Source organism: Rhipicephalus microplus, unplaced genomic scaffold (assembly GCF_043290135.1).
Source record: "Rhipicephalus microplus isolate Deutch F79 unplaced genomic scaffold, USDA_Rmic scaffold_14, whole genome shotgun sequence".
In the NCBI taxonomy this organism is placed as follows: domain Eukaryota; kingdom Metazoa; phylum Arthropoda; class Arachnida; order Ixodida; family Ixodidae; genus Rhipicephalus; species Rhipicephalus microplus.
In genome coordinates, this window is record NW_027464587.1 from 6,674,195 (window position 1) to 6,690,237 (window position 16,043).

Below are 16,043 nucleotides of genomic sequence, written 5' to 3' on the forward strand. Positions count from 1 at the left end.
TGGGCTGATAGCTTTGAAGATATGTTCTGATGGTGGTGAGAGTGGAGCAGGACTGTCTCCGTGGCGCAATTGGCTAGCGCGATCGGCTGTTGACCAAAAGGTCGGAGGTTCGAGCCCACCCGGTGGTGGTGCGGCGCTTTTTTTTCTGTGGGCTGATAGCGTTGAACATATGTTCTGATGGTGGTGAGAGTGGAGCAGGACTGTCTCCATGGCGCAATTGGCTAGCGCGATCGGCTGTTAACCGAAAAGTTGGAGGTTCGAGCCTACCCGGTGGTTGTGCGGCGCTTTTTTTCTGTGGGCTGATAGCTTTGAAGATATGTTCTGATGGTGGTGAGAGTGGAGCAGGACTGTCTCCATGGCACAATTGGCTAGCGTGATCGGCTGTTAACCGAAAATTTGGATTGTCGAGCCCACCGGGTGGTGGTGCGGCACTTTTTTTACTTTGGGCTGATAGTTTGAAGATATGTTATGATGGTGGTGAGAGTGGAGCAGGACTGTCTCCGTGGCGCAATTGGCTAGCGCGATCGGCTGTTAACCGAAAGGTTGGAGTTTCGAGCTCTCCCGGGAGGGGTTTGTCGCTTTTTTCATTGCGCTGATAGCTTTGAAGGTATGATCTGACGGTGGTGAGATTGGAGCACGACTGTCTCCGTGGCGCCATTGGCTAGCGCGATCGGCTGTTAACCGAAAGGTTGGAGGTTCGAGCCCTCCCGGGAGTTGTGTGTTGCTTTTTTCTTTGCGCTGATAGCTTTGAAGGTATGATCTGACGGTGGTGAGATTGGAGCAGGACTGTCTCCGTGGCGCAATTGGCTAGCGCGATTGGCTGTTAACCAAAAGGTCGGAGGTTCGAGCCCACCCGGTGGTGGTGCGGTGCTTTTTTTTCTTTGGGCTGATAGCTTTGAAGATATGTTCTGATGGTGGTGAGAGTGGAGCAGGACTGTCTCTGTGGCGCAATTGGCTAGCGTGATCGGCTGTTCACCAAAATGTTGGAGGTTCGAGCCCACCCGGTGGTTGTGCGGCGCTTTTTTTTCTTTGGGCTGATAGCTTTGAAGATATGTTCTGATGGTGGTGAGAGTAGAGCAGGACTGTCTCCGTGGCGCAATTGGCTAGCGCGATCGGTTGTTAACCAAAAGGTCGGAGGTTCGAGCCCACCCGGTGGTGGTGCGGCGCTTTTTTTCTGTGGGCTGATAGCGTTGAACATATGTTCTGATGGTGGTGAGAGTGGAGCAGGACTGTCTCCGTGGCGCAATTGGCTAGCGCGATCGGCTGTTAACCGAAAAGTTGGAGGTTCGAGCCTACCCGGTGGTTGTGCGGCGCTTTTTTTCTGTGGGCTGATAGCTTTGAAGCTATGTTCTGATGGTGGTGAGAGTGGAGCAGGACTGTCTCCATGGCGCAATTGGCTAGCGTGATCGGCTGTTAACCGAAAATTTGGATTGTCGAGCCCACCGGGTGGTGGTGCGGCGCTTTTTTTACTTTGGGCTGATAGTTTGAAGATATGTTATGATGGTGGTGAGAGTGGAGCAGGACTGTCTCCATGGCGCAATAGGCTAGACCGATCGGCTGTTAACCGAAAGGTTGGAGTTTCGAGCCCACCCGGTGGTGGTGCGCCGCTTTTTATCTTTGGGCTGATAGCTTTGAAGATATGTTCTGATGGTGGTGAGAGTAGAGCAGGACTGTCTCCGTAGGCGCAATTGGCTAGCGCGACCGGCTGTTAACCGAAAGGTTGGAGTTTCGAGCTCTCCCGGGAGTGGTGTGTTGCTTCTTTTCTTTGCGCCGATAGCTTTGAAGATATGTTCTGATGGTGGTGAGAGTGGAGCAGGACTGTCTCCGTGGCGCAGTTCGCTAGCGCGATTGGCTGTTAACCGAAAGGTTGGAGGTTCGAGCCTACCCGGTGGTGGTGCGGTGCTTTTTTTTCTTTGGGCTAATAGCTTTGAAGATATGTTCTGATGGTGGTGAGAGTGGAGCAGGACTGTCTACGTGGCGCAATTGGCTAGCGCGATCGGCTGTTAACCGAAACGCAAGAGGTTCGAGCCCACCCGGTGGTGGTGTGGCGCTTTTTTTTCTGTGGGCTGATAGCTTTGAAGATATGTTCTGATGGTGGTGAGAGTGGAGCAGGACTGTCTCCGTGGCGCAATTGGCTAGCGCGATCGGCTGTTAACCATATGGTCGGAGGTTCGAGCCCACCCGGTGGTGGTGCGGCGCTTTTTTTTCTTTGGGCTGATAGCTTTGAAGATATGTTCTGATGGTGGTGAGAGTGGAGCAGGACTGTCTCTGTGGCGCAATTGGCTAGCGTGATCGGCTGTTAACCAAAATGTTGGAGGTTCGAGCCCACCCGGTGGTGGTGCGGCGCTTTTTTTTCTTTGGGCTGATAGCTTTGAAGATATGTTCTGATGGTGGTGAGTGTGGAGCAACACTGTCTCCGTGGCGCAATGGGCTAGCGCGATCGCCTGTTAACTGAATGGTTGGAGTTTCCTGCTCTGCCGGGAGGGGTGTGTTGCTTTTTTCATTGCGCTGATAGCTTTGAAGGAATGATCTGACGGTGGTGAAATTGGAGCACGACTGTCTCCGTGGCGCAATTGGCTAGCGCGATCGGCTGTTAACCGAAAGGTTGGAGGTTCGAGCCCTCCCGGGAGTGGTGTGTTGCTTTTTTCTTTGCGCTGATAGCTTTGAAGATATGTTCTGATGGTGGTGACAGTGGAGCATGACTGTCTCCGTGGCGCAATTGGCTAGCGCGATCGGCTGTTAAGCGAAAGGTTGGAGGTTCGAGCCCACCCGGTGGTGGTGCGGCGCTTTTTTTCTTTGGGCTGATAGCTTTGAAGATATGTTCTGATGGTGGTGAGAAGGGAGCAAGACTGTCTCCGTGGCGCAATGTGCCAGCGCAATCGGCTGTTAACCGAAAGGTTGGAGTTTCGAGCTCTCCCGGGAGGGGTTTGTCGCTTTTTTCATTGCGCTGATAGCTTTGAAGGTATGATCTGACAGTGGTGAGATTGGAGCACGACTGTCTCCGTGGCGCAATTGGCTAGCGCGATCGGCTGTTAACCGAAAGGTTGGAGGTTCGAGCCCACCCGGTGGTGGTGTGGCGCTTTTTTTTCTGTGGGCTGATAGCTTTGAAGATATGTTCTGATGGTGGTGAGAGTGGAGCAGGACTGTCTCCGTGGCGCAATTGGCTAGCCCGATCGGCTGTTAACAAAAAGGTCGGAGGTTCGAGCCCACCCGGTGGTGGTGCGGCGCTTTTTCTTCTTTGGGCTGATAGCTTTGAAGATATGTTCTGATGGTGGTGAGAGTGGAACAGGACTGTCTCTGTGGCGCAATTGGCTAGCGTGATCGGCTGTTAACCAAAATGTTGGACGTTCGAGCCCACCCGGTGGTGGTGCGGCGCTTTTTTTTTCTTTGTGCTGATAGCTTTGAAGATATGTTCTGATGGTGGTGAGTGGGGAGCAAGACTGTCTCTGTGGCGCAATGGGCTAGCGCGATCGCCTGTTAACGGAATGGTTGGAGTTTCGAGCCCTCCCGGGAGTGGTGTGTTGCTTCTTTTCTTTGCGCTGATAGCTTTGAAGATATGTACTGATGGTGGTGAGAGTGGAGCAGGACTGTCTCCGTGGCGCATCTGGCTAGCGCGATCAGATGTTAACCAAAAGGTCGGAGGTTCGAGTCCACCCGGTGGTGGTGCGGCGCTTTTTTTTCTTTGGGCTGATAGCTTTGAAGATATGTTCTGATGGTGGTGAGAGTGGAGCAGGACTGTCTCTGTGGCGCAATTGGCTAGCGTGATCGGCTGTTAACCAAAATGTTGGAGGTTCTAGCCCACCCGGTGGTGGGGCGGCGCTTTTTTTTCTTTGGGCTGATAGCTTTGAAGATATGTTCTGATGGTGGTGAATGGGGAGCAAGACTGTCTCCGTGGCGCAATGTGCTAGCGCGATCGCCTGTTAACTGCATGGTTGGAGTTTCGAGCTCTGCCGGGAGGGGTGTGTTGCTCTTTTCATTGCGCTGATAGCTTTGAAGGTATGATCTGACGGTGGTGAGATTGGAGCACGACTGTCTCCGTGGCGCAATCGGCTAGCGCGATCGGCTGTTAACCGAAAGGTTGGACGTTCGAGCCCACCCGGTGGTGGTGCGGCGCTTTTTTTTCTGTGGGCTGCTAGCTTTGAAGATATGTTCTGATGGTGGTGAGAGTGGAGCACGACTGTCTCCGTGGCGCAATTGGCTAGCGCGATCGGCTGTTAACCGAAAGGTTGGAGGTTCGAGCCCACCCGGTGGTGGTGCGGTGCTTTTTTTTCTTTGGGCTGATAGCTTTGAAGATATGTTCTGATGGTGGTGAGAGTGGAGCAGGACTGTCTCCGTGGCGCAATTGGCTAGCGCGATCGGCTGTTGACCAAAAGGTCGGAGGTTCGAGCCCACCCGGTGGTGGTGCGGCGCTTTTTTTTCTGTGGGCTGATAGCGTTGAACATATGTTCTGATGGTGGTAAGAGTGGAGCAGGACTGTCTCCATGGCGCAATTGGCTAGCGCGATCGGCTGTTAACCGAAAAGTTGGAGGTTCGAGCCTACCTGGTGGTTGTGCGGCGCTTTTTTTCTGTGGGCTGATAGCTTTGAAGATATGTTCTGATGGTGGTGAGAGTGGAGCAGGACTGTCTCCATGGCGCAATTGGCTAGCGTGATCGGCTGTTAACCGAAAATTTGGATTGTCGAGCCCACCGGGTGGTGGTGCGGCGCTTTTTTTACTTTGGGCTGATAGTTTGAAGATATGTTATGATGGTGGTGAGAGTGGAGCAGGACTGTCTCCGTGGCGCAATTGGCTAGCGCGATCGGCTGTTAACCGAAAGGTTGGAGTTTCGAGCTCTCCCGGGAGGGGTTTGTCGCTTTTTTCATTGCGCTGATAGCTTTGAAGGTATGATCTGACGGTGGTGAGATTGGAGCACGACTGTCTCCGTGGCGCCATTGGCTAGCGCGATCGGCTGTTAACCGAAAGGTTGGAGGTTCGAGCCCTCCCGGGAGTGGTGTGTTGCTTTTTTCTTTGCGCTGATAGCTTTGAAGGTATGATCTGACGGTGGTGAGATTGGAGCAGGACTGTCTCCGTGGCGCAATTGGCTAGCGCGATTGGCTGTTAACCAAAAGGTCGGAGGTTCGAGCCCACCCGGTGGTGGTGCGGTGCTTTTTTTTCTTTGGGCTGATAGCTTTGAAGATATGTTCTGATGGTGGTGAGAGTGGAGCAGGACTGTCTCTGTGGCGCAATTGGCTAGCGTGATCGGCTGTTCACCAAAATGTTGGAGGTTCGAGCCCACCCGGTGGTTGTGCGGCGCTTTTTTTTCTTTGGGCTGATAGCTTTGAAGATATGTTCTGATGGTGGTGAGAGTAGAGCAAGACTGTCTCCGTAGGCGCAATTTGCTAGCGTGATCGGCTGTTAACCGAAAGGTTGGAGGTTCGAGCCCACCCGGTGGTGGTGCGGTGCTTTTTTTTCTTTTGGCTGATAGCTTTGAAGATATGTTCTGATGGTGGTGAGAGTGGAGCAGGACTGTCTCCGTGGCGCAATTGGCTAGCGCGATCGGTTGTTAACCAAAAGGTCGGAGGTTCGAGCCCACCCGGTGGTGGTGCGGCGCTTTTTTTTCTGTGGGCTGATAGCGTTGAACATATGTTCTGATGGTGGTGAGAGTGGAGCAGGACTGTCTCCGTGGCGCAATTGGCTAGCGCGATCGGCTGTTAACCGAAAAGTTGGAGGTTTGAGCCTACCCGGTGGTTGTGCAGCGCTTTTTTTCTGTGGGCTGATAGCTTTGAAGATATGTTCTGATGGTGGTGAGAGTGGAGCAGGACTGTCTCCATGGCGCAATTGGCTAGCGTGATCGGCTGTTAACCGAAAATTTGGATTGTCGAACCCACCGGGTTGTGGTGCGGCGCTTTTTTACTTTGGGCTGATAGTTTGAAGATATGTTATGATGGTGGTGAGAGTGGAGCAGGACTGTCTCCGTGGCGCAATAGGCTAGACCGATCGGCTGTTAACCGAAAGGTTGGAGTTTCGAGCCCACCCGGTGGTGGTGCGCCGCTTTTTATCTTTGGGCTGATAGCTTTGAAGATATGTTCTGATGGTGGTGAGAGTAGAGCAGGACTGTCTCCGTAGGCGCAATTGGCTAGCGCGATCGGCTGTTAACCGAAAGGTTGGAGTTTCGAGCTCTCCCGGGAGTGGTGTGTTGCTTCTTTTCTTTGCGCCGATAGCTTTGAAGATATGTCCTGATGGTGGTGAGAGTGGAGCAGGACTGTCTCCGTGGCGCAGTTCGCTAGCGCGATTGGCTGTTAACCGAAAGGTTGGAGGTTCGAGCCTACCCGGTGGTGGTGCGGTGCTTTTTTTTTCTTTGGGCTGATAGCTTTGAAGATATGTTCTGATGGTGGTGAGAGTGGAGCAGGACTGTCTACGTGGCGCAATTGGCTAGCGCGATCGGCTGTTAACCGAAACGCAAGAGGTTCGAGCCCACCCGGTGGTGGTGTGGCGCTTTTTTTTCTGTGGGCTGATAGCTTTGAAGATATGTTCCGATGGTGGTGAGAGTGGAGCAGGACTGTCTCCGTGGCGCAATTGGCTAGCGCGATCGGCTGTTAACCATATTTATTTTATTTTATTTATTTATTTTCAGATTTACTGCCAGCCTTTGAAAAAAGCCTTTGGCAGGAGCGGGCAGAACAAATAAAAGAATGCGAGAACATACGCAAATACGTCCACAAAACAACCGCAACAATGAGCGGGAACAAAATAAAAACAAAAAATATACAATTACGCAATCAACAAAGTGACAGCAGGTACTTTTAACAACTTGTTTGGTACCAAGCCAGACCTACACTGATAAAAACTATTAATAATATACAAGACATGACTGGAAAGAGCAGGAGAAATCTGGAGCGAGGTGCACCGCTAAACAAAACAGAGCTACAATGTGACACACTCAACATCAACAACAAAAAAAAACATCAGAACAACATTATTGTTTCGCAATCACATATCAGTTTGCAGAAGTCGCGATACTAGGAAAGCCGAGTGACGACCAAGATACCGAAAAAATTACAGATAATCTGACAATGCTTTAGCAAAAGAATTTAGTGTAGCACAATCAATTACATTGGATGGAAGTCGATTCCATTCACGCGTTGTTCTCGGAAAAAAGGAGTTTTTGAATGTGTCTGTTCTACAGCTAAAATCCTTTATCTTTTTCGTGTGGTGTGATCGCGTCGAGCGCTTACCAACCAGGTCGATAAAATTACTCTTGTCTATTGCCAGTTTATCATGATAAAGGGAGTACAAAAACTTGAGCCGTTCAAGCTGACGTCTCTTTTGCAACGTATCCAGCTCTGATTCTGCCAAGATTGAAGTTACAGATACTTGCCAGCGATAGCAATTATGAACAAACCTGATGCCCTTCCTTTGAACGAGTTCTAGTTTATCAATGTTGTTTTTTGTGTACGGATCCCATATAACTGATGCATATTCGAGGGAGGGCCTAATGAAAGTTTTGTAAGCCAGTAACTTTATTTCCTTGGTTGATTTTCGCAATGACCTTCGAAGGTATCCAAGTTTACGCATGGCTTTATTTGTAATATACGAAATATGTTCATTCCATCTAAGGTCCGAGGTAATAATTACGCCTAAATACTTGTGCCTTTCTACAACGGAAAGGGTGTGATTATCTATGGAATATGGAAAGCTTAGGGGATGCTGTTTACGCGTTATTGACATGGCTACCGTTTTAGCCTTGTTAACACTCATTTGCCACGTTGAACACCAAGTTTGTATTTTCGCTAAAGAAGAATTCAAAAGAACTTGGTCGCAGCGGCTTTGAATTTCATGATAGAGGATGCAGTCATCTGCGAATAGTCTAATTTTTACTGGTATATCCTGTACTATGTCATTAATGAACACAAGAAAGAAAAGTGGCCCAAGCACCGAACCTTGAGGTATACCGGATATAACTGTCTCTGCTGGAGAGCACGTACCATCAATTGTTACACATTGTCGTCTTAAATTTAAGTAATTTTTTATCCATGACAGAAGTGTATCGTTCTTCAGTATGGGTTGAAGTTTTAAAAGCAGCTTTTGGTGCGACACGCGATCCTACGCTTTTTCAAAATCTAGAAAAATAATATCTGTTTGACCTTGCCTGTCAAGGGTTTTGGCGAGTTCATGTACTGTTTCTAATAGTTGTGTTACGGTAGATAGACCTTTTCGGAAGCCGTGTTGCCTGGGGTCAATAAGTTTGTTTTCTTCTAGAAATGTTGATAAGTGCTTGAACAAAATATGTTCCAATATTTTTGCACTTGTACACAAGAGGGTGATAGGTCTATATGAATTAACCAAATGTGGAGTGTTTGATTTAGGTATAGGCGTAATTTTACCGTATTTCCAGTCTTCTGGGATCTTAGATTGGGATAAGGATTTGTTAAATATAAGATGCAGATAATGTGAGCTCCATTCAGCGTACCTCACCAAGAAGTGGTTATCAATACAGTCTATTCCGGGTGTTTTTTTACGATCAATTTGAAGCAAAAGAGAAAGGACACCTTCCTGGGATATCGAAATGTTGCTTATTGGGGGAATGTTCTCGAACTGGTTGATTGAAGGTGTAATTGTGTCATCTTTCGTGAATACTGAACAGAAGAATTCGTTAAAGGACGTTGCAATGGTGAGTCGGTCAGTGACGGTTTCCCCGTTAACTACAATGTTAGAAATTGACTTCTTATTTGGGGAAAAATAGCGCCAAAATTTTTCAGGAGACGAGAGAAGAAAATTTTTCATAGTTACTTTGTGGTAAAATTCTTTAGCCTTTTTAATGCTTTCTTGAAGGCGTTTGCGCATTGACACAAGTTTTTCACTGTTAGCTAGTGATGGAGACTTGCGATGCTGTTTTCTTAATTTTTTTGTCTTTCGTCCCATACGCACTATTTCTCTTGTAATCCATGGATTAACCCTATGGCTGAAAATTTCTCTGAAGGGCACAAATTGTTCAATGCACGACAAAACAAGTGATTTAAAAAAGTGCCACAAGTCTTCGACAGAGCAATCATTTGACTCGTAAAGGGAACAGAATGTTGGAAAGGACATGTCTAGAGCGTCAATAATGTCCACATCTTGAGCACGTGAAAAAACTGGAACCGACCGTCGGTATTTCTCTGTTTTGATGATACGATTTCCAGGGATCGACAAGAAAACCATTTTATGATCTGAAATTCCTTCCATTACTTGTACATCAACGTTTCGACTTGCAATACTCTGGCTAACAATAAAGAGATCCAAGAGTGAGCTCTTGTCTTTCTGAATGCGCGTAGGTTGTTTGACTAATTGCGTTAAATTATGAAAGAGCATAAGGTCCACAATGGGTTCCGCCGCACAGACGAGTGGCTGCGGAAAATCACCGGACCAGTCGATGGACGGAACATTAAAGTCTCCAGCTATCAACACATTGCTTGTGTCACATCTGCTAGAACACAGGAATTCATTCAGCTTTTCGAAGAATGTGTGATCACTATTTGGGGGGCGATAGAATGCGCCTACAGACAAATTTAGGTCGTGTAAATAGAGTTTGATAATAACACATTCAACGCCCGGTATATCGGTTTGCCTTATCACTTGCAATGACTGTTTTACCATAATAGCAACGCCACCACCACGCGTGTCTCTATCTTTTCGATAAATCTTGTAGCCAGGTGGTGTAACTTCTTCATCGCTTATATCATAATTTAACCACGTTTCGGTGATTATCAGGATGTGAGGGCGATGGGTCATTACAATACTCTCCAAGTGTTCAAGTTTATTCATGACGCTACGAGCATTTAGGTTCAGGCATATGAGGGGTTTGCCATCTTCAATTTTATTTCATTTTTTGCGTACTTGGCTACCCCCGCCCTTCTTTAGGGGAATTCTTTTGATTTCTTGGCTACCCCGGCCCTTCTTTACGGGAATTCTTTTGTTTTCAGTGTTATTCCATTCGAACAGCTCGCCATCAATTTTAATTTTGTCGTATTTCATTGTAACCTTTCCGCCTGCCTTTCTAATTTCAGAAGTGCTTTCCCACAATTTTTTTCGTTTTTCTCTTGTGACTAGGGAAAAATCTTCGGAAACTGATATATCAGTACCTTTAAGCTTAAAGCAGTTAGCCAGCACTTCCTCTTTTTCGCGGTAATCAAACAATTTTAATATGACCGGTCGGTTTTTGTTTGTTTGCTTGCGCCCAAGTCTGTGCATTCGTTCTATTGATCTCAGCTGTATGCCAAGCACATCCTTAACCACACCTTTAACAACAGCATTAGCAAGGGCATCCGCGGTTTCCTTTTCATCCTCAGGTATACCGAACACAATAATATTATTGCGCCTACTGCGGTCTTCTAAGTTAATCACTTTGTGTTCCAAATATTGGACAGTTTTTTCCAGGCTTGACAATTTCACATTTACTTCTTTAATGTCCGAGGCCACAGCTTCTACCTGCTTTAATTTTGTTTCTATCGCCTCAAGCCTAGTTTGAATGTTCCTCTGGCCAGTGAGGAGCTCATCAAGAAGTTCCTCAACCGTAGGGCCTGGGTTGGACTCGATGTCCCCACATAGCATCAGTAAAGACACTACAAAATTCCGAATGACCAAACAAGCCAAAAAGACACTTTGTGGGCACGTCAGCTGACTCAAACAACGATTTCTGGTTTTGACAGAATAATACTTGTTACTGACCTGTACAAAAAAGAGAAACGGATTTGGCATGTTGCTCACAGGCCAGCCGACGTGCCCACTGAAGTGGTAGGATGGGGACGGTCTTCTTATATGCTGCTCCGTTGATGTCGATCGCCCAGGGGGCGGTGTCCACCAGCGGTTGTCGGCGAAAGTCGGTCCATGTGCGCATGCGTCTTCAGTCTTCGCTGCCGCGATGACTAAACGTAGTGCATCTTGCTGTGCGCCGGCCTCCGATGATATGCCGAGCAGCAGGAACTGTACAAAAAAGAGAAACGGATTTGGCATGTTGCTCACAGGCCAGCCGACGTGCCCACTGAAGTGGTAGGATGGGGACGGTCTTCTTATATGCTGCTCCGTGATATGGTCGGAGGTTCGAGCCCACCCGGTGGTGGTGCGGCGCTTTTTTTTCTTTGGGCTGATAGCTTTGAAGATATGTTCTGATGGTGGTGAGAGTGGAGCAGGACTGTCTCTGTGGCGCAATTGGCTAGCGTGATCGGCTGTTAACCAAAATGTTGGAGGTTCGAGCCCACCCGGTGGTGGTGCGGCGCTTTTTTTTCTTTGGGCTGATAGCTTTGAAGATATGTTCTGATGGTGGTGAGTGGGGAGCAACACTGTCTCCGTGGCGCAATGGGCTAGCGCGATCGCCTGTTAACTGAATGGTTGGAGTTTCGAGCTCTGCCGGGAGGGGTGTGTTGCTTTTTTCATTGCGCTGATAGCTTTGAAGGTATGATCTGACGGTGGTGAAATTGGAGCACGACTGTCTCCGTGGCGCAATTGGCTAGCGCGATCGGCTGTTAACCGAAAGGTTGGAGGTTCGAGCCCTCCCGGGAGTGGTGTGTTGCTTTTTTCTTTGCGCTGATAGCTTTGAAGATATGTTCTGATGGTGGTGACAGTGGAGCATGACTGTCTCCGTGGCGCAATTGGCTAGCGCGATCGGCTGTTAAGCGAAAGGTTGGAGGTTCGAGCCCACCCGGTGGTGGTGCGGCGCTTTTTTTCTTTGGGCTGATAGCTTTGAAGATATGTTCTGATGGTGGTGAGAAGGGAGCAAGACTGTCTCCGTGGCGCAATGTGCCAGCGCAATCGGCTGTTAACCGAAAGGTTGGAGTTTCGAGCTCTCCCGGGAGGGGTTTGTCGCTTTTTTCATTGCGCTGATAGCTTTGAAGGTATGATCTGACAGTGGTGAGATTGGAGCACGACTGTCTCCGTGGCGCAATTGGCTAGCGCGATCGGCTGTTAACCGAAAGGTTGGAGGTTCGAGCCCACCCGGTGGTGGTGTGGCGCTTTTTTTTCTGTGGGCTGATAGCTTTGAAGATATGTTCTGATGGTGGTGAGAGTGGAGCAGGACTGTCTCCGTGGCGCAATTGGCTAGCCCGATCGGCTGTTAACAAAAAGGTCGGAGGTTCGAGCCCACCCGGTGGTGGTGTGGCGCTTTTTTTTCTTTGGGCTGATAGCTTTGAAGATATGTTCTGATGGTGGTGAGAGTGGAACAGGACTGTCTCTGTGGCGCAATTGGCTAGCGTGATCGGCTGTTAACCAAAATGTTGGTGGTTCGAGCCCACCCGGTGGTAGTGCGGCGCTTTTTTTTTCTTTGTGGTGGTAGCTTTGAAGATATGTTCTGATGGTGGTGAGTGGGGAGCAAGACTGTCTCTGTGGCGCAATGGGCTAGCGCGATCGCCTGTTAACGGAATGGTTGGAGTTTCGTGCTCTGCCGGGAGGGGTGTGTTGCTTTTTTCATTGCGCTGATAGCTTTGAAGGTATGATCTGACGGTGGTGAGATTGGAGCAGGACTGTCTCCGTGGCGCAATTGGCTAGCGCGATCGGCTGTTAACCAAAAGGTCGGAGGTTCGAGCCCACCCGGTGGTGGTGCGGTGCTTTTTTTTGTTTGGAATGATAGCTTTGAAGATATGTTCTGATGGTGGTGAGAGTGGAGCAGGACTGTCTCTGTGGCGCAATTGGCTAGCGTGATCGGCTGTTAACTAAAATGTTGGAGGTTCGAGCCCACCCGGTGGTGGTGCGGCGCTTTTTTTTTCTTTGGGCTGATAGCTTTGAAGATATGTTCTGATGGTGGTGAGGGGGGAGCAAGACTGTCTCCGTGGCGCAATGGGCTAGCGCGATCGCCTCTTAAATGAATGGTTGGAGTTTCGAGCTCTGCCGGGAGGGGTGTGTTGCTTTTTTCATTGCGCTGATAGCTTTGAAGGTATTATCTGACGGTGGTGAGATTGGAGCACGACTGTCTCCGTGGCGCAATTGGCTAGCGCGATCCGCTGTTAACCGAAAGGTTGGGCGTTCGAGCCCACCCGGTGGTGGTGCGGCGCTTTTTTTTTCTGTGGGCTGATAGCTTTGAAGATATGTTCTGATGGTGGTGAGAGTGGAGCACGACTGTCTCCGTGGCGCAATTGGCTAGCGCGATCGGCTGTTAACCGAAAGGTTGGAGCTTCGAGCCCACCCGGTGGTGGTGCGGTGCTTTTTTTCTTTGGGCTGATAGCTTTGAAGATATGTTCTGATGGTGGTGAGAGTAGAGCAGGACTGTCTCCGTGGCGCAATTGGCTAGCGCGATCGGCTGTTAACCAAAAGGTCGGAGGTTCGAGCCCACCCGGTGGAGGTGCGGCGCTTTTTTTTGTGGGCTGATAGCGTTGAACATATGTTCTGATGGTGGTGAGAGTGGAGCAGGACTGTCTCCGTGGCGCAATTGGCTAGCGTGATCGGCTGTTAACCGAAAAGTTGGAGGTTCGAGCCTACCCGGTGGTTGTGCGGCGCTTTTTTTCTGTGGGCTGATAGCTTTGAAGATATGTTCTGATGGTGGTGAGAGTTAAGCAGGACTGTCTCCATGGCGCAATTGGCTAGCGTGATCGGCTGTTAACCGAAAAGTTGGATTGTCGAGCCCACCGGGTGGTGGTGCGGCGCTTTTTTTTACTTTGGCCTGATAGCTTTGAAGATATGTTATGATGGTGGTGAGAGTGGAGCAGGACTGTCTCCGTAGGCGCAATTGGCTAGCGTGATCGGCTGTTAACCGAAAGGTTGGAGGTTCGAGCCCACCCGGTGGTGGTGCGGTGCTTTTTTTTCTTTGGGCTGATAGCTTTGAAGATATGTTCTGATGGTGGTGAGAGTGGAGCAGGACTGTCTCCGTGGCGCAATTGGCTAGCGCGATCGGCTGTTAACCAAAAGGTCGGAGGTTCGAGCCATCCCGGTGGTGGTGCGGCGCTTTTTTTACTTTGGGCTGATAGTTTCAAGATATGTTATGATGGTGGTGAGAGTGGAGCAGGACTGTCTCCGTGGCGCAATAGGCTAGCGCGATCGGCTGTTAACCGAAAGGTTGGAGTTTCGAGCCCACCCGGTGGTGGTGCGCCGCTTTTTATCTTTGGGCTGATAGCTTTGAAGATATGTTCTGATGGTGGTGAGAGTAGAGCAGGACTGTCTCCGTAGGCGCAATTGGCTAGCGCGATCGGCTGTTAACCGAAAGGTTGGAGTTTTGAGCCCTCCCGGGAGTGGTGTGTTGCTACTTTCCTTTGCGCCGATAGCTTTGAAGATATGTTCTGATGGTGGTGAGAGTGGAGCAGGACTGTCTCCGTGGCGCAGTTCGCTAGCGCGATCGGCTGTTAACCGAAAGGTTGGAGGTTCGAGCCTACCCGGTGGTGGTGCGGTGCTTTTTTTTCTTTGGGCTGATAGCTTTGAAGATATGTTCTGATGGTGGTGAGAGTGGAGCAGGACTGTCTACGTGGCGCAATTGGCTAGCGCGATCGGCTGTTAACCGAAACGCAAGACGTTCGAGCCCACCCGGTGGTGGTGTGGCGCTTTTTTTTCTGTGGGCTGATAGCTTTGAAGATATGTTCTGATGGTGGTGAGAGTGGAGCAGGACTGTCTCCGTGGCGAAATTGGCTAGCGCGATCGGCTGTTAACCATATGGTCGGAGGTTCGAGCCCACCCGGTGGTGGTGCGGCGCTTTTTTTTCTTTGGGCTGATAGCTTTGAAGATATGTTCTGATGGTGGTGAGAGTGGAGCAGGACTGTCTCTGTGGCGCAATTGGCTAGCGTGATCGGCTGTTAACCAAAATGTTGGAGGTTCGAGCCCACCCGGTGGTGGTGCGGCGCTTTTTTTTCTTTGGGCTGATAGCTTTGAAGATATGTTCTGATGGTGGTGAGTGGGGAGCAAGACTGTCTCCGTGGCGCAATGGGCTAGCGCGATCGCCTGTTAACTGAATGATTGGAGTTTCGAGCTCTGCCGGGAGGGGTGTGTTGCTTTTTTCATTGCGCTGATAGCTTTGAAGGTATGATCTGACGGTGGTGAAATTGGAGCACGACTGTCTCCGTGGCGCAATTGGCTAGCGCGATCGGCTGTTAACCGAAAGGTTGGAGGTTCGAGCCTTCCCGGGAGTAGTGTGTTGCTTTTTTTTGCGCTGATAGCTTTGAAGATATGTTCTGATGGTGGGGACAGTGGAGCATGACTGTCTCCGTGGCGCAATTGGCTAGCGCGATCGGCTGTTAACCATATGGTCGGAGGTTCGAGCCCACCCGGTGGTGGTGCGGCGCTTTTTTTTTCTTTGGGCTGATAGCTTTGAAGATATGTTCTGATGGTGGTGAGAGTGGAGCAGGACTGTCTCTGGGGCGCAATTGGCTAGCGTGATCGGCTGTTAACCAAAATGTTGGAGGTTCGAGCCCACCCGGTGGTGGTGCGGCGCTTTTTTTTCTTTGGGCTGATAGCTTTGAAGATATGTTCTGATGGTGGTGAGTGGGGAGCAAGACTGTCTCCGTGGCGCAATGGGCTAGCGCGATCGCCTGTTAACTGAATGAATGGAGTTTCGAGCTCTGCCGGGAGGGGTGTGTTGCTTTTTTCATTGCGCTGATAGCTTTGAAGGTATGATCTGACGGTGGTGAAATTGGAGCACGACTGTCTCCGTGGCGCAATTGGCTAGCGCGATCGTCTGTTAACCGAAAGGTTGGAGGTTCGAGCCCTCCCGGGAGTGGTGTGTTGCTTTTTTCTTTGCGCTGATAGCTTTGAAGATATGTTCTGATGGTGGGGACAGTGGAGCATGACTGTCTCCGTGGCGCAATTGGCTAGCGCGTTCGGCTGTTAACCGAAAGGTTGGAGGTTCGAGCCCTCCCGGTGGTGGTGCGGCGCTTTTTTTTCTTTGGGCTGATAGCTTTGAAGATATGTTCTGATGGTGGTGAGAGGGAAGCAAGACTGTCTCCGTGGCGCAATGGGCCAGCGCAATCGGCTGTTAACCGAAAGGTCGGAGTTTCGAGCCCTCACGGGAGTGGTGTGTTGCTTTTTTCTTTGCGGTAATAGCTTTGAAGATATGTTCTGATGGTGGTGAGAGTGGAGCAGGACTGTCTTCGTGGCGCAATTGGCTAGCGCGATCGG

General features: G+C 49.7%; 1 non-coding gene across 1 annotated transcript; it reads left to right on the forward strand.

Moving 5' to 3' along the window:
* The first annotated feature begins 15,717 nt into the window (after window positions 1–15,717).
* On the forward strand, window positions 15,718–15,791 carry TRNAN-GUU (transfer RNA asparagine (anticodon GUU)). The gene has a single exon. It is a non-coding gene; the product is annotated as a tRNA-Asn (tRNA).
* Window positions 15,792–16,043: the final 252 nt, after the last annotated feature.